This window comes from Scyliorhinus canicula, chromosome 3, assembly GCF_902713615.1.
Source record: "Scyliorhinus canicula chromosome 3, sScyCan1.1, whole genome shotgun sequence".
NCBI lineage: Eukaryota > Metazoa > Chordata > Chondrichthyes > Carcharhiniformes > Scyliorhinidae > Scyliorhinus > Scyliorhinus canicula.
This window is the reverse complement of record NC_052148.1, coordinates 19,928,485-19,947,127: the sequence shown is the minus strand read 5'-3', so window position 1 is coordinate 19,947,127 and position 18,643 is coordinate 19,928,485. Positions and strand designations below refer to the sequence as shown.

At 47.9% G+C, this 18,643-nt stretch overlaps 2 protein-coding genes across 2 annotated transcripts in view; one reads left to right on the top strand and one right to left on the bottom strand.

Annotated features, from left to right (window-relative positions):
• Positions 1-18,643, top strand: part of LOC119963845 (dedicator of cytokinesis protein 2-like) — a 1,353,280-nt gene that overhangs the window by 525,940 nt on the left and 808,697 nt on the right.
• The window catches only part of LOC119963846 (INSYN2B protein-like), a 262,235-nt gene that overhangs the window by 79,776 nt on the left and 163,816 nt on the right, over positions 1-18,643 (bottom strand). The window lies entirely within an intron of this gene.

Here is an 18,643-nt window from a genome sequence, read left to right as displayed (position 1 = left end):
TGGGGTGGGGGGATGGGGGGGGGGGGGGTGACGGGTATTGGGGAGGCAAATATACATTTGGGTGCTGGGGAGATAATTACAGTGTGCAATACTTGGCTGTGTCTTGTGTTGTTGTTGCCTGCTTCTCCCGGATGGGTCTCGCTGCCGTCTCGCGCTCGCCTCTGCTTCTGCTGCTCCTCCAGTCCTCCATCTTTATTTTCCTCGTTCCCCGCTCCTGGAGATGTCATGCACGTTTTGGCATCCCGTGCCTTCCTTGCTATCCACCTAGTATGAGGAGTTTCCCTTTGTAGAGAATCACTGCGCTCTGGTATTATGATCACCCTGTCCTCTAATCGGTGCTTCCTTTGGAAAAGGGTCTATGCCGGGAGAATAGTCAGGACTCCCATCGGTACATCCCGGCTAAGATACAACATCCTGTATGCTACAGCTGGTGTAACACATCTGGAATTCATAATGTCTAATTTATCATCAGCCACAAGCTATTAGCATCAATTAATACAGAATAATTTTAACAATAGCAAGCCTAATGCTCAAACCGCTTGGGATGGTGTCATTTTTGTTTTAAAATTAAAAACTTCTGCTTTGTCGCTGTGTGCGATTTACTCATTAAATCACGTGCCAGCAATCGAAAATTCCCAACTCATGCATTCCTGAAATTCTGTTGGTAGCACAATCGCTATGGGGAAGATTTGGACTTATGGATAAAAGGGAAAACGGCTTCCTCATTTCCCGCATTTGACAGCTTTATGTTCCCCATCCCTTTTGTTACTGTCTCGCTATATTATATCAAGGCAGGCAATCAAACATTGTTCAACCCCTTAGTCCTGGCTTCACCACTCTCAAATCAATGCAACCACCAGGGCGGGATTCTCCGTCCCGCCAGACCCATTTTTCGGCGAGGCACGCCGCCGGCAGCAGGATCCTCCTTCCCGGCAGCCGGCCAATGGGGTTTCTCATTGTGGCCACCCTCAAGCCGTCGGGAAATCCATGGGCGTGAATGCACTGCCGGCAAAACGGCGGATCCCTCCGATGAAGAATCCACCCCCTGTCTCAGTCAGCTTCACATGATTCTATTCTCTCTACACACAGATTCTTTTGTACCATCTGCTGCTCACTCTCATTCTTTCTCACGATCTCAGACCTATGAAACACTGTCCCTCCCAGCTCCTTCTCAATAAAGGTCCTTTTCAGCGGGTCAGAAAGATGTTAATGATCCCCGCGGCAGGATCCAAAGCGACAGCGCATTAATGATTCGTAAATGGTGCCGCAAATTCTCTGTGTCAAAGCTGTTGGGTGGAGGCTGATATTCAACGTTTTCACCTGAATCCCCACTTCATGATCGTTCAAACATCTGGTCATCCCTGGAGTGAGTTATTCTGATCAAGAATACACAAGTCTGTAAAAATGGCGGAAGCAGATTCAACGGCCACGTTTCAAAAGAGAATTGGATAAGTGCTTGACAGGGCAATGTTTGCAAGGCTATAGGGAAGTGGGATTAATTTGAAAACCGCAAGAGCTGGAGTGGCCTTAATGGACCTCCTTTTGATGTATGATTCTGTGATTCAGGTTGAAGGGAGCACTTTGTGCATTTCTCGCACTTGAAGTTTGTTTTTCACTTTTTTCTTTGTTTTGCTCAATTTCTCACTGTGAATGCCTGCACTCGGTTCTAAGAGTTTCACACAGGCCCATCCTATCAGCAGCTTTTCAGACCTATAGCATAGGTCTTATATATAAATTAGGGAGCTTATTGAAACTTACAGGACACAGCGAGGCCTGGATAGAGTGGACATGAACAGGATGTTTCCACTTGTGGGAAAAAGTAGAACCAGAGGACACAATCTCAGACGAAAGGGACGATCCTTTAAAACAGAGATGAGGAGGAATTTCTTCAGCCAGAGGGAGGTGAATCTGTGGAACTCTTTGCGACAGAAGGCTGTGGAAGCCAAATCACTGAGTGTCTTTGAGACAGAGATAGATATGCTTTTGATTAATAAGGAGATCAGGGATTATGGGGAGAAGGCAGGAGAATGGGGATGAGAAAAATATCAGCCATGATTGAATGGTGGAGCACACTTGATGGGCCGAGTGGCCTAATTATGCTCCTGTGTCCTATGGTCTTTCCTGTTGTGGGAATTGTGGTTAATCTTACGGTCAGCAAATGTTTAATTATCGTTTGGTGGCCCTTTCAGGGCAACACAGCAGATTAAGGGTCACCTGGCCTGGGGGCACCAATGGGAACTCAGAGTGGGGAATCACTCCTGCTGGGGGTGGGGGTGGTGGGTGGGGGTATGGAGAGAGGGAGTGGGGGGATGGAGAGCGGGCGGGGTAGGTAGGTAGGTAGGACGGGGTGCTCTAAGGTAGGATATTTGTCGGGAGCAAGCCACAGCCATGAGGATGCTGAACAGTTCTTATTAATAAATACCCTTTTGTGTTTACTAATGAGAGTCTCTGAGAGTGCATCTTTACAGTGGGAAATGGAGCAACTTCAGGCCAATATGTGTTCTTAGCCTGATTTTAATCTTCTCTCCCTCCTTTGCATTATGCCGAATAGGTGAGGGCTTGGTAATGAGATTAAAATGTCTGTAAATCTATTAAAATTAGGTTCTGAACCTTTGTGGGATCGAAACTCATTACATTGCCAAATCGGGAAACAAGATTTCGCAGGCGACAATCTCATTCCCCAATTCTCGTGGGGCTTCCCACCCGTTGACGGCAGACGCAGGCGCAAAATCGCCCCCCCCCCCCCCCCCCCCCCCCCCCCATTTTAAAATTTTCATCCTTGTTTTGAAATATCTCCAGAGCCTCATCCCTCCCCAGCTCTGTAACCTCATCCAGCACCACAACCTTCCGAGATCTCCACTCTCCTCCAGCTGTAGCCTCATGGGCACCGTCCATGATTTTAATCTCGATAAACATTGGCGGCTATGTCTTAGAACATAGAACCTAGAACGATACAGCACAGTACAGGCCCTTCGGCCCTCGATGTTGCACCGATATGGAAAAAAAACTAAAGGCCATCTAACCTACACTATGCCCTTATCATCCATATGCTTATCCAATAAACTTTTAAATGCCCTCAATGTTGGCGAGTTCACTACTGTTGCAGGTAGGGCATTCCACGGCCTCACCACTCTTTGCGTAAAAAACCCACCTCTGACCTCTGTCCTATATCTATTACCCCTCAATTTAAGGCTATGTCCCCTCGTGCTAGCCACCTCCATCCGCGGGAGAAGGCTCTCGCTGTCCACCCTATCTAACCCTCTGATCATTTTGTATGCCTCTATTAAGTCACCTCTTAACCTTCTTCTCTCTAACGAAAACAACCTCAAGTCCATCAGTCTTTCCTCATAAGATTTTCCCTCAATACCAGGCAACATCCTGGTAAATCTCCTCTGCACCCGTTCCAAAGCTTCCACGTCCTTCCTATAATGAGGCGACCAGAACTGTACGCAATACTCCAAATGCGGCCGTACCAGAGTTTTGTACAACTGCAACATGACCTCATGGCTCCGGAACTCAATCCCTCTACCAATAAAGGCCAACACACCATAGGCCTTCTTCACAACCCTATCAACCTGGGTGGCAACTTTCAGGGATCTATGTACATGGACACCGAGATCCCTCTGCTCATCCACACTACCAAGAATTTTACCATTAGCCAAATATTCCGCATTCCTGTTATTCTTTCCAAAGTGAATCACCTCACACTTCTCCATATTAAACTCCATTTGCCACCTCTCAGCCCAGCTCTGCAGCTTATCTATGTCCCTCTGTAACCTGCAACATCCTTCCGCACTGTCTACAACTCCACCGACTTTAGTGTCGTCTGCAAATTTACTCACCCATCCTTCTGCGCCCTCCTCTAGGTCATTTATAAAAATGACAAACAGCAACGGCCCCAGAACAGATCCTTGTGGTACGCCACTCGTAACTGAACTCCATTCTGAACATTTCCCATCAACTACCACTCTCTGTCTTCTTTCAACTAGCCAATTTCTGATCCACATCTCTAAATCACCCTCAATCCCCAGCCTCCGTATTTTCTGCAATAGCCGACCGTGGGGAACCTTATCAAACGCTTTACTGAAATCCATATACACCACAACAACTGCTCTACCCTCGTCTACCTGTTCAGTCACCTTCTCAAAGAACTCGATAAGGTTTGTGAGGCATGACCTACCCTTCACAAAACCATGCTGACTATCCCTAATCATATTATTCCTATCTAGATGATTATAAATCGTATCTTTTATAATCCTCTCCAAGACTTTACCCACCACAGACGTTAGGCTCACCGGCCTATAGTTACTGGGGTTATCTCTACTCCCCTTCTTGAACAAAGGGACCACATTTGCTATCCTCCAGTCCTCTGGCACTATTCCTGTAGCCAATGATGACCTAAAAATCAAAGCCAAAGGCTCAGCAATCTCTTCCCTGGCTTCCCAGAGAATCCTAGGATAAATCCCATCAGGCCCCGGGGACTTATCTATTTTCACCTTGTCCAGAATTGCCAACACTTCTTCCCTACGCACCTCAATGCCATCTATTCTAATAGCCTGGGTCTCAGCATTCTCCTCCATAATATTATCTTTTTCTTGAGTGAATACTGATGAAAAGTATTCATTTAGTATCTCGCTTATCTCCTCAGCCTCCACACACAACTTCCCACCACTGTCCTTGACTGGCCCTACTCTTACCCTAGTCATTCTTTTATTCCTGACATACCTATAGAAAGCTTTTGGGTTTTCCTTGATCCTACCTGCCAAAGACTTATCATGTCCCCTCCTTGCTCGTCTCAGCTCTCTCTTTAGATCCTTCCTCGCTTCCTTGTAACTATCAAGCGCCCCAACTGAAACTTCACGCCTCATCTTCACATAGGCCTCCTTCTTCCTCTTAACAAGAGATTCCACTTCTTTGGTAAACCACGGTTCCCTCGCTTTACCCCTCCCTCCCTGCCTGACTGGTACGTACTTATCAAGAACACGCAATAGCTGTTCCTTGAACAAGCTCCACATATCCAGTGTGCCCAACCCTTGCAGCCTACTTCTCCAACCTACACATCCTAAGTCATGTCTAATGGCATCATAATTGCCCTTCCCCCAGCTATAACTCTTGCCCTGCGGGGTATACTTATCCCTTTCCATCACTAACGTAAAGGTCACCGAATTGTGGTCACTGTTTCCAAAGTGCTCACCTACCTCCAGATCTAACACCTGGCCTGGTTCATTATCCAAAACCAAATCCAATGTGGCCTCGCCTCTTGTTGGCCTGTCAACATATTGTGTCAGGAAACCCTCCTGCACACATTGTACAAAGAACGACCCATCTAATGTACTCGAACTATATCTTTTCCAGTCAATATTTGGAAAGTTAAAGTCTCCCATAACAACTACCCTGTTACGTTCGCTCTTTTCCAGAATCATCTTCGCCATCCTTTCCTCTACATCCCTAGAACTATTAGGTGGCCTATAGAAAACTCCCAACAGGGTGACCTCTCCTTTCCTGTTTCTAACCTCAGCCCATACTACCTCGGAAGAAGAGTCCCCATCTAGCATCCTTTCCGCCACCGTAATACTGTCCTTGACTAGCAGCGCCACACCTCCCCCTCTTTTGCCCCCTTCTCTGAGCTTACTAAAACACCTAAACCCCGGAACCTGCAACAACCATTCCTGTCCCTGCTCTATCCATGTCTCTGAAATGGCCACAACATCGAAGTCCCAGGTACCAACCCATGCTGCCAGTTCCCCTACCTTATTTCGTATACTCCTGGCATTGAAGTAGACACACTTCAAACCACCTTCAAACCACCTACCTGAACACTGGCACCCTCCTGCGAAGTCAAATCTGTGCTCCTGACCTCTATACTCTCAATCACCCGTACCCCAAAACTACAATCCAGGTTCCCATGCCCCACAATCCAGGTTCCCATGCCCCACAATCCAGGTTCCCATGCCCCACAATCCAGGTTCCCATGCCCCTTTGACTGCGACTTCGACTGCACAAACTCGAGAATTCCCTCTATATCTGTTTCCTCTCGGTTAAACGTATTTGCTTGACCAAACGTTTGGTTACTTGACTTGTATGTGACTCAGTCAGCAGGATATTCCGCACCCCTCCCCCCACCCCCCGTGGCCTGTTTCATTGTCCGCCATTGACCGGTGGGTGGCACAGTCTGTTCCCACCACTATCCACGGGGTTTCCCTTCATGTGCACTCCCATCCGCCAAGAAGCATGCGGCAGCACGGTAGCATTGTGGATAGCACAATCGCTTTACAGCTCCAGGGTCCCAGGTTCGATTCGCGGCTTGGGTCACTGTCTGTGTGGAGTCTGCACATCCTCCCCGTGTGTGCGTGGATTTCCTCCGGGTGCTCCGGTTTCCTCCCACAGTCCAAAGATGTGCAAATTAGGTGGATTGGCCATGATCAATTGCCCTTAGTGTGTCCAAAATTGCCCTTAGTGTTGCGTGGGGTTACTGGGTTATGGGGACAGGGTGGAGGTGTTCACCTTGGGTAGGGTGCTCTTTCCAGGAGCCGGTGCAGACTCGATGGGCCGAATGGCCTCCTTCTGCACTGTAAATTCTATGTAATTCTATATATTTGCCATCGGCGGGACTGGAACATCCTCCCGACGGGAACGGCCGAAAAATTCCAGCCAGTGTCAAATGCAGCACGTTGGCATGTTTTACTTCACTGACCCCCCTATGTAATCCATGTTGCTATTGTGTGATGTGCCTGTTTTATCTTTGGCTACCCTTCACCTTTGCCTCCGCCTGTGCCTATTCTCATCACATCTCAGTCCTCATTTTATAATGGAAGAACTGGCACATTTACATTTGATTCACTTTCAGGAATGAGCGATGTGGGCGGCATTGACAGGGATAGCATTTAATGACCAATTCCTAGTTGACCTTGAGAAGCTATCATTAATGAGCGGCTTGGAGACATCACACATAACTGCAATGCTGGCCGATTCGGAATTCCAAAAAAAATTTCTACTTCTCAAAACCAATGGTTGCGCTATTGATTTTTTCATCTTTTCTTAATTAAAAGCAAATATCCAGCTTGGTATCAGTCTCCAGTTTTGACTCACTCATCCATAAACCAGCTGAACCTCCGTGGAGTTGCTCGTAGCCCCAGCAGCATTGTGCGCTTTAGCCCCTTACATTACAACAGCAAGTACACTTAAAAATAAAACTTCATTGGATATGAAGCCCTTTGGAGGATTTTAAAGAGCGCAAAGGTGCTATGTAAATGCCAGTCTTTCCTTTAGCTGCTGAGGTTGAGGCGTGTTTATTCTGACCCTGTCCCTGCAGCCAGAAGCTGAATGCTGAGGACATTTTCTATAGGTTACCAATTGTTTTTAAATCTTTATAGCCCTTGAGGTGATTTCAGGTTAATAAGGTCATAAAGAATAAACAACAGGTGTCGACCAGCTTGCTCAGTTGCAATCTCTTGCCATTTTGTAAATATTGTAGCTGAGGTTATCGCAAGTTTGAGATTTTTCTTTACGTGTCTGAGTCCTTGGCCAATAACACAGGCTAGAGAGCAGCAAGGTAACAGTGGTTAGCACAGTTGCTTCACAGCTCCATGGGTCCCAGGTTCGATTCCCGGCTTGGGTCACTGTCTGTGCGGAGCCTGCACATTCTCGCTGCGTGTGCGTGGGTTACCTCCGGGTGCTCCGGTTTCCTCCCACAGTCTAAAGATGTGCAGGTTAGGTGGATTGGCCATGATAAATTGCCCTTAGAGTCCAAAAAGGTGAGATGGGGTTGTTGGGTTATGGGGATAAAGGGGATAGGGTGAGACGTGAGGCTTAAGTAGGACACTCTTTCCAAGGTCCGGTTCAGACTCGATGGGCTGAATGGCTTCCTTCTGCACTGTACATTCTGTGATTCTATGATTCTAGCTATTGGATGTAGCTGTGAATTCCCATTCCGGTATCCTGGTCCAATATTGTGTCAGGGAGTATGACTTGCCGAAGCTATGATGGCTTCTTTCTAAGGGCAATAGGGGGAGACAATAGTGTCATTGTGATGTCACTGGTGAGGCTCAGATGCTCTGGGGACATAGGTTCAGATCTCACTATGACAGCTGGTGATATTTGAATTCAATGAACAAAATCTGGAATTAAAAGCTAGGCTCAGTGACCAAGAAACCATTGACGATTGTCATAAAATATTGTCTCATCTGCTGTCCTCATCTAGTTTGGCCACCATGTGATCTCAGCCCTACAGCAATGTGGTTGACTCTGAACTGCCCTCTGAAATGGCCTGGAAAGGATGGACAACGAATGCTGGTCTAGCCAGCGACATCCACACCCCAGCAAAGAATAAAGGAAAGAAATTTTTAAAAAACTTTACCATTCTCTGATTGGGCACCAATATTGCAATAATAGCCTTGTGGTTTCTAAGATCACGGAGAAGAATATTTCTCAGATCAAAAGAGTGAGCATAATTCCTCTCATATATCGCCTCTCATCATCCTCCCCATGGAAAGTTGATTCTTTTCGACATCATTTTCCAAAGGATGTCTTACAGCCTCACTATGCATCACCTAGGCATGCTTTTCTTATTCTTTTCAAGGCTGTGGATGCTGCCGGCTGGGTCATTATTTGATGCCCATCCCTAATTGCCCTTGAGAAGATGGTGGTGAGAACAAGTTATTAGAGCATTAGAGAGATCACAGCACTGCGAAGACTCATCAGTTCCTCCAAAGCTGCCTGACTCAGATCAAAAGATATTGAGAATTGAGTCAGATGCTTTTCTTGCCTGTCCATTCCCTGTTCTACATTAGGCACTGCCAAATATCGATTGGGCAATGGCGAAAGCAATGCGTCGAAATATTAGACTTGTGAATCAGTGCATATTTTTCTATTTGGTGGTGGTTTTCCTTCAGTTCTGATAGTAGAACAAACTACGATGGGCTGCACGGTAGCACAGTGGTTAGCATTGTTGCTTCACTGCTCCAGGTTCCCAGGTTCGATTCCCGGCTTGGGTCACTGTCTGTGAGGAGTCTGCACGTTCTCCCTGTGTCTGCTGTGTGCGTTTCCTCCAGGTGTTCCCACAAGCCCTGAAAGATGTGCTGTTAGGTAATTTGGGCATTCTGAATTCTCCCTCTGTGTACCCGAACAGGCACCAAAAGTGGCGACAAGGGGCTTTTCACAGTAACTTTATTGCAGTGTTAATGTAAGCCTACTTGTGACAATAAAGATGATTTAAATTAAAAAACTATGCTCTACTGCAGGATTTAAACCTCCAATTCATAGAAGTTTCAATTTACAAATGATTGTCAGGTAGCTTTTTAACCAGAGATGTGTTTGGTGCAAGATAATTAGCAATTAAGGAGGCTATTTAGCCCAATGACCTAACTCTGTCACCCCTCAATCATAACATCTAACAAGGCTAGATAGGGTTTTTCTTTAGAAAAGAGAGGTTACGATTGATTCTTAGAGAGTTGTTGAAAACTATGAATGGCTTTCTGCACAAAATTTGGAAAAGAAAACACTTTTTCCATTGATCAATGAGTCAGTAACTCGAGGCCATAAATTGAGAGTCATTAGCAAACGAACAACGGAGGAGATTAGGTGATTTAAAAAAATTATTATGCATTCCTAGATTGATTACTCGTTGCTGAATCCTCATGAATGTATTAATGTTCTTCTGAAGGTGAGAAGCTCAAATTTATACTCAATCTTTTAAATGTAGCCTCAAGGATAGAAAGCCTTGGCTCAGCTCAGTCAAATGCCCTTGAGGTACATGCTAGTTCACATCAAGCTTGTGTTCACAGCAGCTTCAGCTTCACATTCAGTGGATGCTCTCCATGATTCATCTGCTTGCCATCAGTTTCCGTGGGAGATCAATAAAATCCGATTTTTAAATAAATGGATCGCCACTGTGTGGCACCAACTGCATGCTGGGATATCCTTGTAATCCCGCTCCCAAAATGGTGTCCCAACCAATCTGGACAAAACAAAGATGTTAGCAGAATGCGACAGTGAGATGGAAAATAGGTAGGTCCCTTAAGTTAAAAAGAAAACATTTATATAGATCTTTGAGGTTTAATCTTGGGATTCACCATGCTTTTTGTGGATTTCAATTATGGTAAAATGCTTCTTTAAATATTAAATTAATTTACCCAGCCAGGTAAAGGAAATTTAAGGGCGTGGTATGGTAACAGTTAGATTCCTTTCTCGATCAGCAATGCTAACGTGTTTGGACTCGTGACCCAAGGAACATAACCAAACTTTCCCTGGCGAGGGGTCTGGAGAATACTTTCCGCTTGCCTGGATAAGGTCAGCTTCAACAACACTCAAAAGGAGAAGCCTCGCTCGCCTGTGTGGTCGACTTCTGCTCCTATTTCTTTTGTTCAACACTATCCGGGACAAAGCAAATGCTTGGTCAGCACCCTGGAATATTCACTCCCTCCACCAGCAATGCAGAGTGGCAGCAGCGTGTACTATCTATAAGACACAATACAATGCCAAGGCTCCACTGATGTCATCTTACAAACCTGTGAGCTCGACCATCTAGAAGGACAAGGGCAACAGCCACATGGGAACACACCACACCTGGATGTTCTTCTCCAAGCCACTCACTTATATATGGAAATATATCACTCTTCCTCCATTGTCATGGGATCAAAGTCCCGGAAGTCCCTTCCTTACAGCACTGTGGGTGTCCCTAAATCAGATGGGTTGAAGTAGTTCAAGAAGGTATCTGACCACTACCCATGAAAGTATTAACAAAGTTAAGACTTTTAAGTCACAATTGTCCATCCTTAAATTTATTTCTGTGATGGGATTTGAACTCACGATTTGAGGTTTCTTGTACTATAAGCACCATCCTATCAAACCTCTTGACTCATGCACCTTTACAGTTCACGGGCACAAGAAATCTGCAAAATCTCAGAAGCAATAATTTTCCACCTCTCAATGTGGACAGCGAGTGCCTGCAGAATGTTTGACTGTGGTAGGCATTACACCCAAAACTAATCGCATTCACAAAGTAAAATCATTTTTGTGGGTGTCACTGGCATGACTGGCATTTGTTGGCCATTTCTTGTTGGCCTAAGGAAATTGGGAGTCACCTGAAGATCTAGACCAGGTAGGGATAGTGATCTGGGTTTTACAACAGTTTGTTGGTTTTACAAATTCCAACATGGTTGTTTTATCTGACCCACAAATGACCAGATTTAATGGACAAGGGTTCTGTTTTGGGGTCAGGACACTGATGTTGGATGATTTTGCGTCCTAAACCAACATGGCGTGGAGATGGGCGGGATTCTCCTCTACTCGGTGGGGCGTGAACTACTCCGGCGTCGGGCCCCGCCGGCGGGGAAGGGGCTTGGCGCCATGCCAACCGGCGCCAAAGGGCCTCCGCCGGCCGGCACGAGTCGGCGCATGCGCAGGAGCACTGATTCTGCACCAGGAATGTCGGATTTACCAGGATTTACCATTGAAGGCACCCCGTGTCGCCGGTAAACGCACGGGCGGGGGTGCGCTGCCGGTGGGACCAGAGAATCCCGGAATTCCGGCCACGACCTTTGTAGGATTGGCCAATTAATGGTCAGAGGGCGTGTTCACTGTGGGTGGACAAGACCCGGAAGCTGGAGGGTTGAATGGTTCGCTCTCCCCCAGTGAGAAAGTTGGAGCGCGCCCAACCATCTCGAGCTGTTCAAAGCAGCTCTTCCCCTTTCACATTGCTGCCCACTGTACGGCTGTTGGGCAGAATTGATCCCCAGCATCATACAAGCAGAATCCCAGACAATTAGTGCAGGCTGACTAGAATACTAGACAGTTCCAGCAGGGTCGCTGGAGATCTGAGCACAACCCCTTTATGCTCTGCTCGACAGCTTTTGCACTGAAAAAAACTTGATGAGTCAATGATGGGGTCTTCCCTCTCTTAGTCAGTTCAATTCACTAACTTGTCGGGCTATGGCTGTGATGATGTGTAACTAATCAAGGCAGTGAATCATCAAGGTAAAGGGCAAATCACTCAGATAAACAAACACACTCACGGCCTCAATTCTGTCAGTCGTGCTGTGCCTCAAAAGGGGTTTCCTTCATCCCTTTCAGAGGTGATCATTTGGTTGAAAGCACAGTTTAGTGTCAAAATGCCTAATCACGTTCCCTCCAATGCGGGGTCGAGCTCACTAACTGCCGGTTGGAGCCTTTGGAAACGTGGGTCAATACCTTTAAATTTGAACAGGTGGATAGCCGTAGGGAGCAAGGCATTTTTTTTTGATGTGAAGAGCTGCTCTGTACAAATGTCAGACATACCAGAGGGAAGAAAAGATTAATTTTGACCTCCTCTCTGCAGTGATGCCTTGCAGGACAGCTGTAAGTGTGCACTGTGTCTGTAGTTAGAAATCAGCCAATTCATCTACCCTTGTCCAAGTGACAGATAGTCAAAGCCTCTTTGAAGCCCCTTCCCTTACCTGCTTTTAATATCCTGATGATCACAGTGAATTGCATGGAGTCCTTGAGATGCTGTTGCCCCTGGACACTGCACTAAGGGCCCCAGTTAACGACCAATATTCAACAATTTATTTACATCGCGCTACTCTGGTCGCGCCATCCTGATCTCCTCCCCGCTCCTGACAGTCATAAATAACGTGAAAAGGGGATTTGAAAGGAACTGACCATGAATGAAATGAGCTACTTGGTTGAAGCGCCTGATGCAAAAATAGCATCCATTTCTCATCAGGCCCCAGTCAGCATGATTCGCAAATGCAGCTTCCTCTTAACGTAACTCATTCTGATAAGTAAGCACAGCTCTACATTGTTCGAATAAGCTTGAGATCAATCTTGCTCTTTAAACATAAATCTCACACTTAATGGTCCCCAGGTGTTGGCAGGCCTGAAAATCCAATTTGATGGACGAGTATGGAGACAGCGCAAGAATAGAGACAAAGAGACACAGGGAGGAAGCCACAAAGCAAGAGACAACAGAGAGAAAGGGAGAGAGAGAGAAGGAAAGAAGGAGTGAAATGTCAAAAAAGACAGGAAAGATCACAAGAGAAGTGAGGGAGCGAGAGATGGTTTAAATAATAATAAGAATCGCTTATTGTTACAAGTAGGCTTCAATGAAGTGACTATGAAAAGCCCCTATTCGCCACATTCCGGCGCCTGTTCGGGGAGGCCGATACGGGAATTGAACACGCGCTGCTGGCCTTGTTCCGCATTACAAGCCAGCTGCTTAGCCCACTGTGCTAAACCAGCTCCTGGGTTGGTTTGTGGTTGTGGTTGGAACTGTGGGTTGGGAGGGAGGGTGATGGCTGGAGAGAAAGTCCAAGAGAGAAAAATACACATGGGACCAAAGAGAACACAGCATAAGGAGAGATGCAGCAAACAAAGATGAGAAATGACACAGGAAGGTCAGATAGAGATAGAAAGATAGAGAAGTATAATCATGAGAGAGAATGGGCGGGATTCTCCCCTACCCGGCGAGGCGAGGGGTCCCGGCGGGATGGAATGGCATGAACCCCTCCGGCGTCGGGCCGCCCCAAAGGTGCGGAAGGCCTTTGGCTGCTGACGTCATCCCCGCTCATGCACAGGGGGTTCACCTTCGCGCCGGCCATTGCGGAGGCTGACAGGGCTGGCGCATAGGAATAGAGTGCCCCCATGGCACAGGCCCGCCCACGGATCGGTGGGCCCCGATCGCGGGCCAGGCCACCGTGGGGGCACCCCCCAGGGCCAGATCGCCCCACGACCCCCGCCCAGGACCCCGGAGCCCGCCCGCGCTGCCCGATTCCGCTGGTAAGGGACCTAGTCCAATTTACGGCGGTGGGACCTGCATAGAACGAGCGGGACTTCGGCCCATCGCGGGCCGGAGAGTTCCCGGGGGGAACCCACCGACCGGCGCAGCGTGATTCCCGCCCCCGCCAAATCTCCGGTGCCGGAGAATTCGGCAGCCGGCGGGGGCAGAATTCACGCCCAATGTTTTAGAAACAGAGAAGGAGAGACAAGCTTGCGATTCCATAACGGATTTCCCAATCTCGAGATGTCAAAAGAACAAAGGAAATTACAGCACAGGAACAGGCCCTTCGGCCCTCCCAGCCTGCGCCGATCCAGATCCTTTATCTAAACCTGTCGCCTATTAAAGAAAGGTCCAAAAGCATTGTGCCACTTTTATGAAATACTTTTGTCTCAGAAAATCGCCAGTCAATATTCACTTCCTGAAAGGGTAGTCGAGGCATAGAGCCTCATAACACTTAAGGAGTACTTAGATGTTTACTTGCGATGCCAAGGCACACATGGCTGGAAAATGGTTCAAGAATACTTAGGTGGATGTTTTTGACGGGCGCAGATGCGATAGGCCAAAAGGCATTTACTGTGCTGTCGACCTCGGTGACTCTATTTCTGCACAGCAAGATCCCTCACACAAAATAAGCAGTGTGATAATGACCAGACCATTTGGTCTTAGATGTCGGTTGAAGGATAAATGTGGAAGAGCAAGTCCTTGCTCACGTTTGAACTAATGCCATGGAGGGGGTCATGTTGTGGCCACGTAAATGTTTATCATCTTATCTGAAAGACAACAGTGTAACGCTTCCCACCCGCCTCACCGTACTAGAACATACAGTGCAGAAGGAGGCCTTTCGGCCCATCGAGTCTGCACCGACCCACTTTTGCCCTCATTTCCACCCTATCGCCGTAACCCAATAACCCCTCCTAACCTTTTTGGTCACTAAGGGCAATTTATCATGGCCAATCCACCTAACCTGCACGTCTTTGTACTGTGGGAGGAAATCGGAGCACCCAGAGGAAACTCACGCAGACACGGGGAGAACGTGCAGACTCTGCACAGACAGTGACTCAGTGGGGAATCGAACCTGGGACCCTGGTGCTGTGAAGCCACAGTGCTATCCACTTGTGCTACCGTGCTGCCCAACAGAGGAGTTAATTGAACCCAGGTCTCTCTGGTGAGGTTGGAAACCTGCAGTCTTCTGATTGAGGGACAAGGCTTACACCAACAGAGGGGCGTCCTCTGACTGCTGGAGGAATCAAGGGGAAATATCCTGTTGTATTTCCATCTGCCCCCCCCCCCCCCCTCTACCCAAGATACATCTTTTTTGACAGTGGAAGAAGCATGGGGAGAGAGACGCTCCATTTTTCAGCCGTCACAAATGTGTAAACCCATCAATGAGTCCCTGGAAGAAAACATAAATAAGGCTTGGCATTGACGAATAAATGTGGTCTTTGATGATTTGTGGTACGAAAGCTTTTCAACATTATGATGGAACACTTGCAGGCTGTTAATAAGTGTTGCAGTCACAGAGGGCTGATGAATTCTAGAATGACTTTGAATGGAAAGATCTGATAATGTACAATTCATATGAGCTGTCTGAATTTGCTGGTCGTGCAAAAACAATTTTAGCGGAAGCACATCTATCTATATTTTTTGATCCCTGTCTTGGCCACTTTGCCTTCAAGCTCAATATCTTCTGGGAAAACAGTGGTAATGTCACTGGATTAGTAACCGAAAGGCATTGGCTAATTCCCTAGCTTGCGGCAGCTGGTGGAATTTAAATTCAATTAATTTATAAATTCAGTTGACTAATAAAAGCCTTTCTGGAATTGAAAGCTAGTCTCGGCAATGGTTCCATAAAACTATCGCTCAATTGTTGTTCAAAAAAAATACAGCTGGCTCATTAATGCCGTTTCGGGAAGAAAGTATTCCATTCTTACCTGGTCTCGGCCTACATGTGACTCCAGGCCCACAGCAATGTGGTTGACTCTTAAATGCCCTCTGAAATGGCCCAGCAAGCCACTCAGTTGTACCAAACTGCCATAAGAAATTAAAAAGGTGAATAAAACTAGACGGACCAGCTGGCATCAACTGAGGGCGCGGTCTTCCCAAAAGGGAACAAGGTCCCCGAGAGATTGCGTTTAGCCACATATCTCCCATCACTCGCAGTGCTGAGAAACACATATCTATTCAACGCGATGCGTATTGTATAAGGGGTCTGAATGGGAACGTGCAGCCGAGGCCGCACATAGCTCCGTTTTTTACATGGGGAACTCCGCTCGCCGTGAGGCCTCAAAAGAATACACAACCTCCCACCCCCCCAGCCCGAACGTAATGTGGGGCACCCAGGTGGCACTGCCAGAGTGCTAGGTTGGCACCGTTAGGGTACCCAGATGGCACCAGCAGTGCCAAGTCACCAACCCTCCCAAAGGGCATGCAGTTGGGGACCTCCCATCCCCTTGGAGACTCCCATGAGTGCCGTTCCGTCTGGTCCCCGTTTGAGAGTACCAGTGCCAAACGGCGCGTACCCGAGGTCTCTGAGATGAAGGGGTCGAATCTCAAAGCCTCAGGTACTTTGGGAATCTGCACATTAGAGTGAGGCTTACTGTCTCGCTCTAATACGCAGATTTGCCAAAACGTAATCCCCCCCCCCCCCCCCGCATCGTGGTTGGGATTCACCTCGCAACGTCTCGTGAGATCATGTTAATCGTGCAAGCCGTTGCGAGCAGGGTAGATCTCAGGGGCGGGATCTGCCAACTTTCAACGGCCACGCTGCACAGCAGTGAGTTGGTTTACCGGTGCAGCGTGGCCGTAGGATCGTGCCCACAGGCACCCAAAATGACATCTAAATACACCTGGCTTTGCAAAATCCTCTTCACTAACATCTGAGGCCTGGTGCCATAATTGGGAGAGCTACCCCGCAGTCTAGTCAAACCTGACATGGTTTAACTCAGAGTATCATACCTTACAATGTCAGCCGCCATCACCATTCCTGGGTATGTCGTATTCCACCGGCAATGGTGACGGGCACAGTGGTATAGAGTCAGGAGGGAGTTGCCCAGAGAGTCCTCTCCATTGACTCTGGATCCATTGAACTCTCATGGCATCAGGTATAACGTGGGCAAGGAAACCTCCTGCTGGTTACCACTGACTGCCCTGCCTCAGCTGATAGTACTCCTCAACGTTGAACAACACTTTGGGGAGGAACTGAGGGTAGCAAGGGCTGAATATTTCAGCAGCAGATGGGCTGAGGCCTTGGCAGTCACGGGTGATATTCATGGAGTGTATGTACAGGTGGTTTTGGTGATGGTGTGGATATGTGGCCGAAAGCTTAGTTGAGGGCCAAATAGGACACGCAGATCGCAAAACGTCTGGTTCCCCTCCGCCAGTCCCCTGCGACAGGGAGCAGGGGGGTCTGAATTCAGAGGCTTGTGAATAGAGTATGTGAGACAGGGACTGAAAACCCGGCCTTCCAAATATTTAGCTGGAGGAAACCTTTGCTCAGTGAATGCAGATCCAACGCAGAAGACCTTTGCTCTGGTGGCAGATAAGGGTACACTGATCTCTGGTAATTGGAAGGACACAGAGATTAAAAAGTAGATACAATGTGAAATGTGCCATTCGGCCCACCAGCTCCATGCTGGCATTCATCCTTCACTTTATTCTAATCACATTTACCCACTCTGTTTAGGCCATTGATACACATTGACTGTACGAGAGCCAGGAGCCTGCAGTTGTTGGGGTTATAGTGAACTAAAGAAACACCTTAAAACATTCCAGCTTCACTGTTCAATTGCACCTGCCTTTATGGTATTCCTTCCCTCTGACTCCTTTTCTTTTGCCTGTGTGTTTCTGCTTTACAATCATTTTTCTTTCCTTGTGTATTGCTGAAAAAGGCATTTTGTCAAGGCTTTTTGGCTTGCACCTATCTGGACAATCGCAAGAATACCAGTGTCAGAGGAAACAACACAGGTGATCCTGCGATTGACCTGATGAGTGCAAGATGAAAAGCTTCAATAGATTGTGTTTTTCCAGCAATACTCAAATTCTGTACTTCCAGTTACAACTACTTTCTTTCCTGCGTCCCCCTTCCCTGAAGGTTCAATTCTGTCAGCTAATGGTAAAAGTCAGTGTTTTTCAGTAGGAAAAAGGTGTTGGGCATCAGCATCTTCCCCTTCCCACCACCAAGCCCACTCCCCTCCTCATTATCTGCTTGCGCCTGATGGTTTCATTGAACTCATGCAGGTACAGGTCTGTGCCTTTGGAGAGCAGCGTTTCTGCAGCGATACTCTTCGCTCTTAGAAGTTCCATTGGGTGTAGGTCCGAAAGCCACATCATTGCCGGCGCCATTCTGAAGACTGCATGAACATGACCTATTGGCCCAAAGTTACAGCCTCAGACTACTGACCCACTGAAATTGCCTTTATTGGCCAAGCATTTTGCGACACGCCGCTTGGAGAATCGTCGCTCGCCGTTTTTCCCGGCAACTCTCCGGCCTGACGACCCCGACGGGTTCACGCCAGCGGCAACCACACCTGTCGTGAGGTGACTGGCTCGCGATCAGTGCCCACCGATCGACGGGCCGGTGTCTCTAAGAGACGCACTCTTTCCCCTCCGCCGCCCCGCAAGATCAAGCCGCCACGTCTTGCGGGGCAGCGGAGGGGAAGACAGCAACAGCGATGCGCGAGTTGGAGCAGGCCTACCTGCGCATGCGCGGCTGACGTCACTTAGGCGCCACCATCCGCGTCATTCTCGGCGCGCCGCTTTGACACAAGCGTCAAGGCCCGGCGGCTGAGTTTCTCGCAATGCTGCTCCTAGCCCCCTGGGGGGGGGGGGGGGGGGGGGGGAAATAGGGGGCAAAGAGCTGCCTCCGGGTTTCACTCCGGCGTCGGCCGTTGC